General features: G+C 37.5%; 1 pseudogene; it reads right to left on the bottom strand.

The window, feature by feature from the left end:
• Positions 1 to 484: 484 nt before the first annotated feature.
• Positions 485 to 6450, bottom strand: LOC107711449 (trypsin-like; annotated as a pseudogene).
• Positions 6451 to 11450: the final 5000 nt, after the last annotated feature.

Below are 11450 nucleotides of genomic sequence, written 5' to 3'. Positions count from 1 at the left end.
AAGCTCAAAAGTGCACGCATATGATACCCAATGAGGTTTGTTTTCATGCATCAAGCACACACATATCAGTTTCAGTTCTAACTTTCATCAGGGAAATTTCTGACTTCAAAAGTGCACCATCAAATCTGAGGAAGCATATTGAGGTAGCTAAGTTGCTTTCCCTTTTCCCTTTCAGACCCTATATCAGTTATACCAGTTATTAAACTCATAAACATACACATAATCAGTATAGTTATAAAAAAAATCAACATTGGTCAATCAAACACCATCCTGAATCTCAGAGGGCACAAGCAAGCTGACCTTCATTAGTGCACACTCTTATAATGTCAGTAAAAGTAGATTTTCAAGAGTATATTTTTAGAAAGATAAAGAATAAATGACAAAAATAACAATATAACTGCCCTTTTCACCTATTCATGAGAGCGTGTCCAACACAACTGTGCTCTTCGTCAAAAACCCCGGAGAATAACTGTTCAAACAATCTTTAGGAAGAGAGATAGAGGGAGAAGGTGAAAGGAATGATGGAGAATGTGAGAGACATTGAAAGTAAAAGGAGGTTGAGCGAACTTCTGAATCCATTGTTGTGGTATTTGACAAATCCAGGTGGGTTGCTGCCTATGCTAGAGGTGATCCAGTCCTGGAACTGAGAAACTCTGGCGAACACACTGGGATATTTGGGGTGATCACAGGGATCGGCTCCAAAACTCACAATGCCGGACTGAATCCACAGGGAACCGTTCCTACTGGCCACTGGACCTCCAGAGTCTCCCTGCATTGACAAACATTCAGCATTTATATCTCTGACAATGTACAGCAAACAACTGTTACAGACAGAAGTAAAAATATTCCAGCTGTGTCCACCAAAGCGTGTTTTTCCTGAGGCCAGTGTACATTTTCATTTGTTTGCAGTGGGAGCACTGAGCATTTTTCTCTTGTTACTGAAAGTTAAAACATTTTTATCTTTGGGTAAAACCAAGTGTGCCGTGCACATCATAAAAAAGGAAAGCCAAAACATTTTGATGGCCTCCTGGTGGCTGACTGCAGTATAGGACCCGCGTCATCATCATGTAAATGAATGGGATGTGAGCCAAAAACAAATTGCACTTTAAATAACATTTTTCCCAAAAATGGTTTCTGTCATTGTAGACCAACCCAGGCTAATTGGAAATACGTGCTTCTGGTGATGTTTCTGCAACACCGATATTACACAATTTACTGCACGTTTCACTGCAGTTGTATACAGTGAAATGTCCAGTGAGTGGCACATGTTCAATATGTGACTGTGGCCACATTTTTATTATGTTGATTCAGGTAAGTATTGATGCATTTTTATTACGTTGTTTCAGAGAAGAATTGCCAAAGACTATAGATATACAAAGACGGTTCACTCCTATTACATATGAATGGGAGAAACGGCAATACGCAATATGGTGGAATAGTCCCTCCTTCTGAATAAAACAGCCAATCGCTGATTGGTAAAGACATTGCATCACTGCAGTGGCTGTTAGAAGCTCTGGTTCCCATCAAGTTTAGAGACTCGCGCTTATATGACTGCACATGTGCATTGGCAGGTCTACCCTGAAAAATAAGCTTTTTTGTACACTATTTGAGCATAAGGAACTACATTTTATGGGGCAGTTCATTTCAGATTTTGTTGCCGATTTGAAATATGTAATTTAATTGCGAGTTCAGCAGGCAGTTTTTGAGGTTTTATGATTCCCCCATTCATTTAGATAGGACTTGGTCTTGGATGCCCGAAATAGCTGCCCGGAGGCATTGCAAGTATGGCTGCCGAGTGAACAGACTTTTCTTGAAAGGGACTTTGGGATTGCTGTGTTTTTATTACATTGCTTCAGGTACACATTGCTGGGTTTTTATACAATTGTTTCAGCTATGTATTGTAGCGGTTCTGAATTCAAATGTGGGGAGTGTCGCTAAAATGCTCTATCGTGTTGGAAAATAACAGACCCCCTACAGCTTACCCAACCAATAGTGTTAACGAATGCTAAAGTAATATAAAGACGCATCTGCTGATGCAACTGTGCTATATTAACTTCCTTAAATGCAGGTTTGAGCTGTTTTGTCGAACTGTTGTTTCACGGGATTCGTAAAGGAGCACTTCACCTCACAAGTGCAACGCCAAGCTACCGAGCAAAACTACTGCGTTAGAAAACCCATACATATGAAGCTGGATGACTCTAATGTTCAAAAGTATCAAATTTCAAATCTCGCTGCATGTTAAAATTGTTTTGAAGTCATAACATAATAATGTACAAGGAATTATTTATTTATTTATTTTAATAGGTGAAACACAGCACTTGACTCCGTCACTTTTTACCCAGCCCCTGACAGCACATGTACATCACTCAGACATCTATTTGACGTCTGCATTTACATCTGCAAGTATTTTTTTTAGAATGTTTGCTCATCTTAAATGCGTCTATAGGACGTTTCCTATCAGATGTCAAATAGACGTTTAGAAGATGTCTTTAAGATGTTTATGATTTAGAATGTATGTAAAACTGACATCTTATATATGTCTATCAAATATTTGTACACAGTAGATGCTTTCCAGATGAAGCGATCAGACATCAGACTTGCGTGTGCTATCTGAGGCTGTCCAGTCACTGTGTAATTGGTGTGTCAATTCACATCCTCTCACAGGGTGAGACAAATACCACACCGCCCAGCATCGCATGGAGGAGAAGTTAATATTGCTGGTCAGCAATTGCTGATAAAACCTGTGAAATCAGATTCTGGTAACACATTACTTTAATGGATTGTCCTTCTAAAGTGCTCTCAAATGTGTCCAGCTGCACGTTTTCAGGAGAGCACCTGTCATTTTCAGCTGACTAAAAACGCTTTGGTGGACACATGGACTAAAGTATGTTTCAGTTGTCCATCAGCCAGTGCATCTCTTATTTTATTTTATTTATTTTATTTTATTTTACATCTAGCCTGAGGGTGAGTAAATTTACATTTTGGGTAAACTATGTCTTTAATTGTTTACTCTATCAATATACTATAGTCTGCACTGCAACTCCATGCTTTCCTCTGCAGATCAGGTGAAGTAAAAAGCAGCCATAGTGTATAAGTTCCTGATCAGTGTCGTAAAAACTGGGCTTCATTAAGCAACTAGATTGGAAGTGTAAATGTAACTGTCATAGGCTAGTAAGAGCTGTGCATGTAGAGGCCGTGGCCTTTAACCTCCTTGTTAGAGCGCCCGCCTCCCACGCTAGAGACTGCGGTTTCAATCCCGCTCGGAGCGAGGCGAAGTAGAATCGGTTACATAAAGTTTGCATGTGCTGACTAATGTTCTGTAATTGCTTTGGATTAAAATACATGACTGGATGTCTTACCTGACATGAATGTTTACCTCCCACGTTTATCAATCCAGTACAAATCATATTGCTTGTGATGGTTGTGATCGCTGCAAAAGCATTATAACAGTCATTGTTGCTCACAACTGGAACCTGCACCTCCTGCAGTATATCAGAAACTTCGCCTGCTAAACAGATCAGAGGACAAATTTTACGGCTTTTAAAAAACATTTCTGGGTAAATTGTTGAGGTTCACACTATTGTTTGTATTCAGTTAACTGGTAAGCAAATCTTCCCTCACCTCCAGACTTTAGAAGTCCCCATCCAGTGATCCAGCTCTCCGTACCTCCACCAAATACACTACCAGCCGCCGCCAGACAAACTGGCCTGATGTAATCAGAGAAATTCACAGAAGAGGAGAGCTGGACCAGTGCTATGTCACTGTCGAACCTAATCAAGTTATATTTTGGATGAGTGATGATTTGACTCGCTCTCCTGTATGTCTCATTAGGGTTTAAGCCCAATTGGCTCTGACGCCCGAAATACATCACAATGTTAGATGCAGTGACTCTGTAAATAGAGAAAGTCTGCTTTAATCCCACTATCATAAATCTACAGTTGTATCTTAAGCTTTATTTAGACTTTCAACATACTGTTTGAAGCAGTGAGCTGCAGACAAAACCCAGTCTTTATTGATTAGACTCCCGCCACAGAAATGACTACCGCTGAGTGTTTGAATGCTGACTTGCCATGGCCAAGCCCCTGCTTTTGCGTCCTACCCTCCAACAATCTTATTGTTGAGGGGCGCTCGACCACATACTGATGAGAGAAAGCAAGATGTGAGATTTCCTTCATAAAATGCTTCACAGTCACAGAGCAAACATTCTGCATGCACTGCAAAAATGATTTTCCAACTTAGAATTTTTGCCATGTTTTCCAGGACAAATATCAAATATCTTGAGAAGCAAGATGTCTTAAGATCTTAAGTCTTTTTTTTTTTTTTCTAAATATTTATCAAGATTTTGTTAAAATGAGGAAACATATCTGCCAATGGGGCAAGAAAAATAATCTTGTATTGCCTTTGAATTAAGATTATTAGGATTATTTTTCTTGCCACATTGGCCGATAATTTTTCTTGTTTTAAAGGGGTCAGCGGATGCCCATTTTCCACAAGTTGATATGATTCTTTAGGGTCTTAATGAAAAGTCTATAACATACTTTGGTTAAAATTTCTCAATGGTAGTGTAAAAAACACCGGTCAAAATCAGCTCTGTTTTCAGCAGGCGGTTCTAATCCATGTTGCTTTAAATGCTAATGAGCTCTGCTGACCCCGCCCCTCTCTTCCGAGGGTGATGAGCCGTTCTCATAATACTGTTTACTTTAGCCACGGAACTTGCTAACTAGCACGTTATTAGGAAATGTGATTTGCAAAGATTAATGAAAAACCCTTATTCTCAGGGATCGGCGCATCCCCTTCAAAAACGAAAGTAAGGTTAATCCACTGCGTCTTCAGCGGCTCAGATGTCGGGAGTAAATGACGACTGCTATGTTCATTATCACATCCAACAACAGAACACCTCAATCGCTTAATCGGAGACATTCTTGTCTTCCCCCGCACTGGAGTCGACACAATGGCGGACTGATGACAGCTCACTCAGGGCGGAGCTAAGGTAAGACGGACCTGTCAATCAACTATCGTGGGAGGGGCCTGTACAGAACTACGTCATTCTGACAGGAATCTCAGAACAGCCTGGTTTGAGAAGGGATTTAAAAAAACCACTGGGTGGATTTTTATCATTATAGGGTGGATGTGTACACACACTTCCAACACACATTTATGTTCAAACAACAACAAAATTGAATTTTGCATCCGATGACCCCTTTAAGCAAAAAATAACAATATTTTGATAATTTTTCAGAAAACACTAACTATTTTCCTTCTCGAGTAAATGCATCTTGATTCAAGAATGTTTAAAGATTTTTTACTAGAAAACAAGACTAAAATACCAAGTAAATGTTCTGCAGTGTGGAACAAGAGTTTTATGGTCATTATGACAACTTACCATCTAACTGGCAGAGGGAGCCTGTGTGGGTAGACAAAATACAACGTAAGTAAACAAGAATCCAGACAAAGCTGATAAACTGGTTTGTGTAGCCCACAACTGGTTCACTTGTTACATCAGTCCTGGCATGTACTATTGGCATGAAAACAGGATAAAATCGTCACCTGAATAATGGTATTTATTATAGCCAAAAATATGGTCGAATGATTTCATAGTCATAAAATGAGGTTAGTGTTTCTGCTACAGAACAGAGCTGCATCTCATATTCAGGAAATACTTCTGGGTTACTATGGTTACGGTTAAGATTCTCTCAAATACGGATGCTGAAGTTTCAGTGTATCAAATTATTCAAATGTTTTAAATATTTTTTTGTATCATGCCATGGGCTGTATTTTATTTCAGTTAAAATAATTATTAATACTGTCATATTTCAGATATTTTATAATTTCATATAATGACACTATTGTCCTTTAGAGCAATTTATCAACCAACCTATGACAAATGTATCTAGCTATAAACTTTTTATACCTAGTTGCAATTTTTAAAATACATTTATTATTGAAATATAAAAATATTACAATTATTAAAATATACAGTATACTCACAATAGTGAAACAGTAATATAATAAACAGTCACTATTAATTGTTCATTATCACTATTTTCCATCAAATCTGTAAAAAATTTTAAGTATGTAGAAAATAAAATATTAAACAAATCAAAACTATCTTTTAGCTTTTTCAAAGTCATGATCCGTTCATATTCAAGTTCTGCACATTCTCACACTCTGAGCTGCATCCTGAGAGGCTTTTTAAACAGTACTGAAGGAATGCACATGCAATATACGTAAATATACGTACATTTTGCATTTGTAAAGAAATTAATACAAGTGCACAACTTATATGTATCTCCAGATCAAAAGGTTTTTACAATCATGAGAAACAAATTCAGTCAAGTGTGTTGTACTGGACTGTATCTAACTTTGTCATGTTAAAGTCTTTTTTAAGATTTTACCTGCTATGTTGAGAAGTATGGCTCCAGCGACACTCAAAGCTGTGTTAAACTTCATACTTCTCTTCTGGTCTGTGGTCTGACTGCTGTTTTCACAACTGTCAGGTTCCTGATGAGATGTAGAGCAAGTACCGCCGCATTTATGAGAAGTTCTCTGCCCTCCCCCATTACGTTTATCTCGGAATCTTTTTTTTTTCTCTCGCAGAAAAAAAATTACAAATCCAAAAGCTTATTCTGGGGATATTGTGGGTGGGACTTGTACACACAACTTTTTTTTTTACAAATGTCATAGCTTGCAGAAAGCATGTAAAACACAGATACAAATTAATTTCTAATTTGTCATTCTTCATAATTTCATTCATGTATCATGAAATACATAAATATAATATTACATTCAGAGCCGGCCCAAGGCATAAGGGCCCCGTGGCCACCATATTCCAATATCATTATGCCTCAATTAGCTAGTTATAGATTAAGAGTTGTTGTTTTAGATGTGTGTTTAATGATTTATGTTGTTAAAATAACATTCTGTTCGGTAAATGCATTGTCTGCTGGTTTAATTAGCTACTTTTCAGTACACCACAAATTAAGTATGCCACTTAGTACTGTAAGACTTTGAATGTTAAAGTGCAAATTAACACCTGACTGCTCTTGTGGGTTTGCTCATCGCAGAAGGGTTATAAACATGCCAGGCATACATTGGTATGATGTAAGCAACACAGCTACAACAAATAAAACTGATAATGGGTGTCTTAGATTTATAGTGTGCAAATAATCAAGCATTGACAATCAGTCAATGATCAGTCGTATTGGCAGCACTGAGGGGCCCCTTGTAAAATTCTGCTTAGGGCCCCAAAAAGGCTTGGGCCCACCCTGATTACATACACTCATTTACTAGTGTAATCAAAGTGATGAAGTCCCACTATTAATTATCCGCGCATAAATGTCTGTGAATATTAGATTTGTTACGGTCTGTGCTATTTTTTTTTAAAGTCATTTGGTGGTTTATAGACAGAGAATGGACTTGTCAGAGCAAAGACCTGCATGTGTTCCTAATTCTGAACATTTCAGACCTGCACGCACTTTCACAATTCTTACAGGAATCTTGCCTTTATGTGACTAAACTTTATGTACAATGAACACTATTCATTCTTAAAATTGCTGAACATATCGGTGTTAAAAGATTTCTGGCCACACAGCAGGTAAAACCAGACCACTTGCTGCAATAACAGCAGTTTCCAGTAAGTCACATTACATCGAGAATATAGAGCAAATAACCATAAAAAAAAATTCTGATTCTGAATCGGCCATGAAAATTCTTGATCGGTGCATCACTAATTACTAATTAAAATACTAAATAAAAGGCCTCAAATTGGAAGTATAATCTTTTTCTATCAATTCTTCAATAGATAGATCTTGCCTTTCATAAAAGCCCAGGTCAGGGATCTTGGGCTTGAAAAGGTTGGTGACCACTGCTCTAGAACACAGATTGCCCAATTCACTAATATTATTGGAGTAACACAACAAAACTAGGCTTCTCATCTAAACTTGATTTCTTTGCTTTTGATTACTGTAACTCTAAAGTTGTCAGTCTACTAGATTAAATTATGTAGGATGAATATAAACCATTCAAGTAGGCTGTAAATAATTTTTGTTACTGAAACTGTAGTTATAGTGTCCCAGAAATGGTCAAAAAAGAGCTACTCGGATAACTTTTCAGAAGCGCTTAAGTCAAAAAGCAGTAAGACTGTTGATATATAGTTTACTAATTTTTATTTTCTCTTTTATAATAAATAAAATACAAATGAATAAATAAACCGAATAAATGTTTCTTGGGCAAAACTGTATGTTGTAACATGATTGTTTCTTGACCACAAAAACAACTGTGATTAGGTCATCATCACCGTCAGCAGAACTGAGAAATACAACACATATGCTAATATTGTCAAATGATTTTGTGCAGTACCTTTTGAACTCTTTAACTTCTATTAAATGCCTGTCACAAACTTGGCTGCAAAGACACGCACAACAGAGAAGATCCAAAATAGTCTTTGTTATATCTATTGGTAAACCCAAACAAAGACAGGCATGCAAACACAACCATGCATACCGAGTGGGCATTGTGTTATACAGACAACACCAGACGAAGAACCAGAACCAAACTGGGAGTATAAATAGACAGGAACTAATGAGCTAATTAATGACACCAGGTGAATGGAATAATAAATCAAACACATTAAGAAACTAGGTCTGATGAAATATTTTGTCTATTTTTATCTTATTGTTAGCACTGAAAAGTGATTCTTTACTCATTGTGGAAATTAGACCAGCAAATTCCATCATTAAATCAGTACTTAAAAGGAATGGTAAATAATTGTGGAAAATAAGATGTCAAAGATGCTCATTAGATGGTAACTGATAACGAAACTGTATAAAGATGGTGGTCTGGATATAGACCAATTCAGATGGGTCGACTTGCATCTCAGGCTTTGTTGTTCTGTCTTTTTTTTAAAATAAAATCTAATTTTTTTTTACTTCTGGAACTCAGTGGTTCTCAGACCTGTCCTGGAGTACCCCCAGCTCTGCACATTTTGTATGTCTCCCTCATCTATCACACCTGATTCAACTCATCAGCTCATTAGTGGAGACTGCAAGACCTGAAGTGGGTGTGTCAGATAGAGGGAGACATGCAAAACGTGCAGTGCTGGGGGTACTTCATGGAGACGTTTGAGAACCACTGCTGTAAGACTTAAGCCCTATTATAAACAAGTATCTTACCTGACGCTGATGTTAAAATGGCCAGTCTTAGCAGTTTCTGCTATTTGGCTCTCTATATTCATTTTAATATTTAATTTTTTCGTCGGATACCATCCATAGTGAAAGGTGCAGCAAATGGTAGCTCAGGTAGGCCAAAAAACACATGAGGAAAAGCGATGGGATGGGAACAATCACAGACCTTCGCATTCAGACGGGATTAGATTTCTCAGAGGATCACGGAGTTTGCCGAAAAACAGTAGGCAATTTACTCTGGAATTGCTACAGAGGTTGTGTGAGAAAAACACAGACTTGGCAGATTCGCACAGGATTAAAATCACAAAGTACGTCTGTGAAACACAAATTTCTCTAACTTCCCCCTGTAAAACCAGTCCCGTCCGAATAGGGCTTTAGAAGACTTTTTCCCACTGCAGGTCAAACGGCAAACGAGGAAGACCGAATCAAAACATAACGAAACACGGCCAAAGCCGAACATAACTCAAATAGTCTGTGAATTTCAGATTTGGTAGGCTCTGTTTTTTTATTGCAATGAAAAAATTGAAGTTTGAAGCACCCATTGCCAAAAATGTACAAATCTTAAATATCAAAAATAAACATAAAAAATATAAATATTTTGCATACTGCTTGAAGTAGTGAAATTGTTTAAAATTGTTTAATTCAATTCACATTTATTGCTATAGCGCTTTTCAAGATACACATCGTTGCAAAGCAGCTTCACAGAAAATGAAAGTTTCTACATTACAATTAGGGGATATAAAAAATGTACTGCATTGATGCAATAGTTTATGCAATGTAATGAATTAGCAAATTTACATAACTGACCTGAAAAACAAAACAAAAAAAAGTCTTTAGAAATGATGAAGACAGACACCAGAATCTATGCACGGACACTGCATTGACCTACTTATGAGACGGTTGGTGGTTTATAGTCAGAGAAAAGACCTACATGCACTTTCACAATTCAGAACTTGTCAGACCTGCATGTTTTCATAATTCTGGTTTAGACACCTGTGTTTCGTGAAAATGTGAGCATGTACAATGAACATTATTCATGCTTAAAATAGCAGAACGATCAGTCATTTTTAAAGATTTTTGTGTTAACAGAGGGATGGGCCGGGGGGGTTGCACAGCCACTGAAAATGACTAAAGGTGTAGTTATGAGAAATGTTGAAGAATGTAATAAGAATTAGGAAAGGAATGCCAATAACAGCAGTTTCCAGTAAGTCACATTGTTTCGGGAATGATACCCTCTAGGCCCAGGGGTATTCAACTAAAATTTAAAGAGGTTAGGTTAGTGTGATATATATTTAAGTAGCCTAGTAGTTCTATCAACATTTGCATGTAATCAATACCTGACTGTCAAATCAAATGAATTCAGTACAATTCAAAACCTTTTGACAATATTTATTGTCATGTAACATAAAACTGAACATATATGTATGACTGTAGATATATATATATATATATATAATGTTCTCTCATTAACTAAATAAACGTACGGCTGCATTTCAAAATAAGATAAAATAAATAAAATGTGAAAATTGTGTATGTTCAAATAAAGTGCTTAACTTCAGAAAAATAAAATAAATGGAGGAAAAGCTTGAATTTCCCCTTTTCTGTTTTACCTCCATCAGTAGATGGCTTTTTGTGTTGACCCAGAATCCAAGCAACTCTGAGGGCACACTCATGAGCACGTTGTTGGGCAGTGAATGTGTGACTCAGGATCTTGGTGGACTGGTCATATTGGGCTCTGAGACTACTTATTTTCTGTGATCTCACTTCAGATTTGAGTGGGTATGTTGTTTCATAACCTTTATGTTTTGTCTCATAATGGCGTTTCACATTGGCACTTTTAATAAGTGCCACGGTTTCTGAACATATGAGACACTGGTTTAGTGCTCCCAGTGGGAAGTATAAACACAAATGAGTCTGTCCATTCTGGATTAAATGCTCTATTTTCCCTGTCCACTTTTCTCTTTTTGGAGAGCGCCATTTGTTCCTTATTTTTCTATCTTTTTCTCCGTCTCACTCATCTGTATCTCTCCCTTTCTCTGTCTCACTCGTCCACTCGCCTGTTTCTCTCCCTTTCTCCGTCTCACTCGTTTTTTTCTCAACTTTCTCCTTCTCACTCGTCTGTATCTCTCCCTTTCTCCGTCTCACTCGTCTGTATCTCTCCCTTTCTCTGTCTCACTCGTCTGTATCGCTCCCTTTCTCCGTGTCACTCGTCTGTATCTCTCCCTTTCTCAGTCTCACTCGTATCTCTCCCTTTCTCCGTCTCACTCG

Source organism: Sinocyclocheilus rhinocerous, unplaced genomic scaffold (assembly GCF_001515625.1).
Source record: "Sinocyclocheilus rhinocerous isolate Xijiao unplaced genomic scaffold, SAMN03320098_v1.1 scaffold3375, whole genome shotgun sequence".
Taxonomy (NCBI): domain Eukaryota; kingdom Metazoa; phylum Chordata; class Actinopteri; order Cypriniformes; family Cyprinidae; genus Sinocyclocheilus; species Sinocyclocheilus rhinocerous.
Note: the sequence above shows the minus strand (reverse complement) of the source record. Positions and strands in the feature narration are given on the sequence as shown.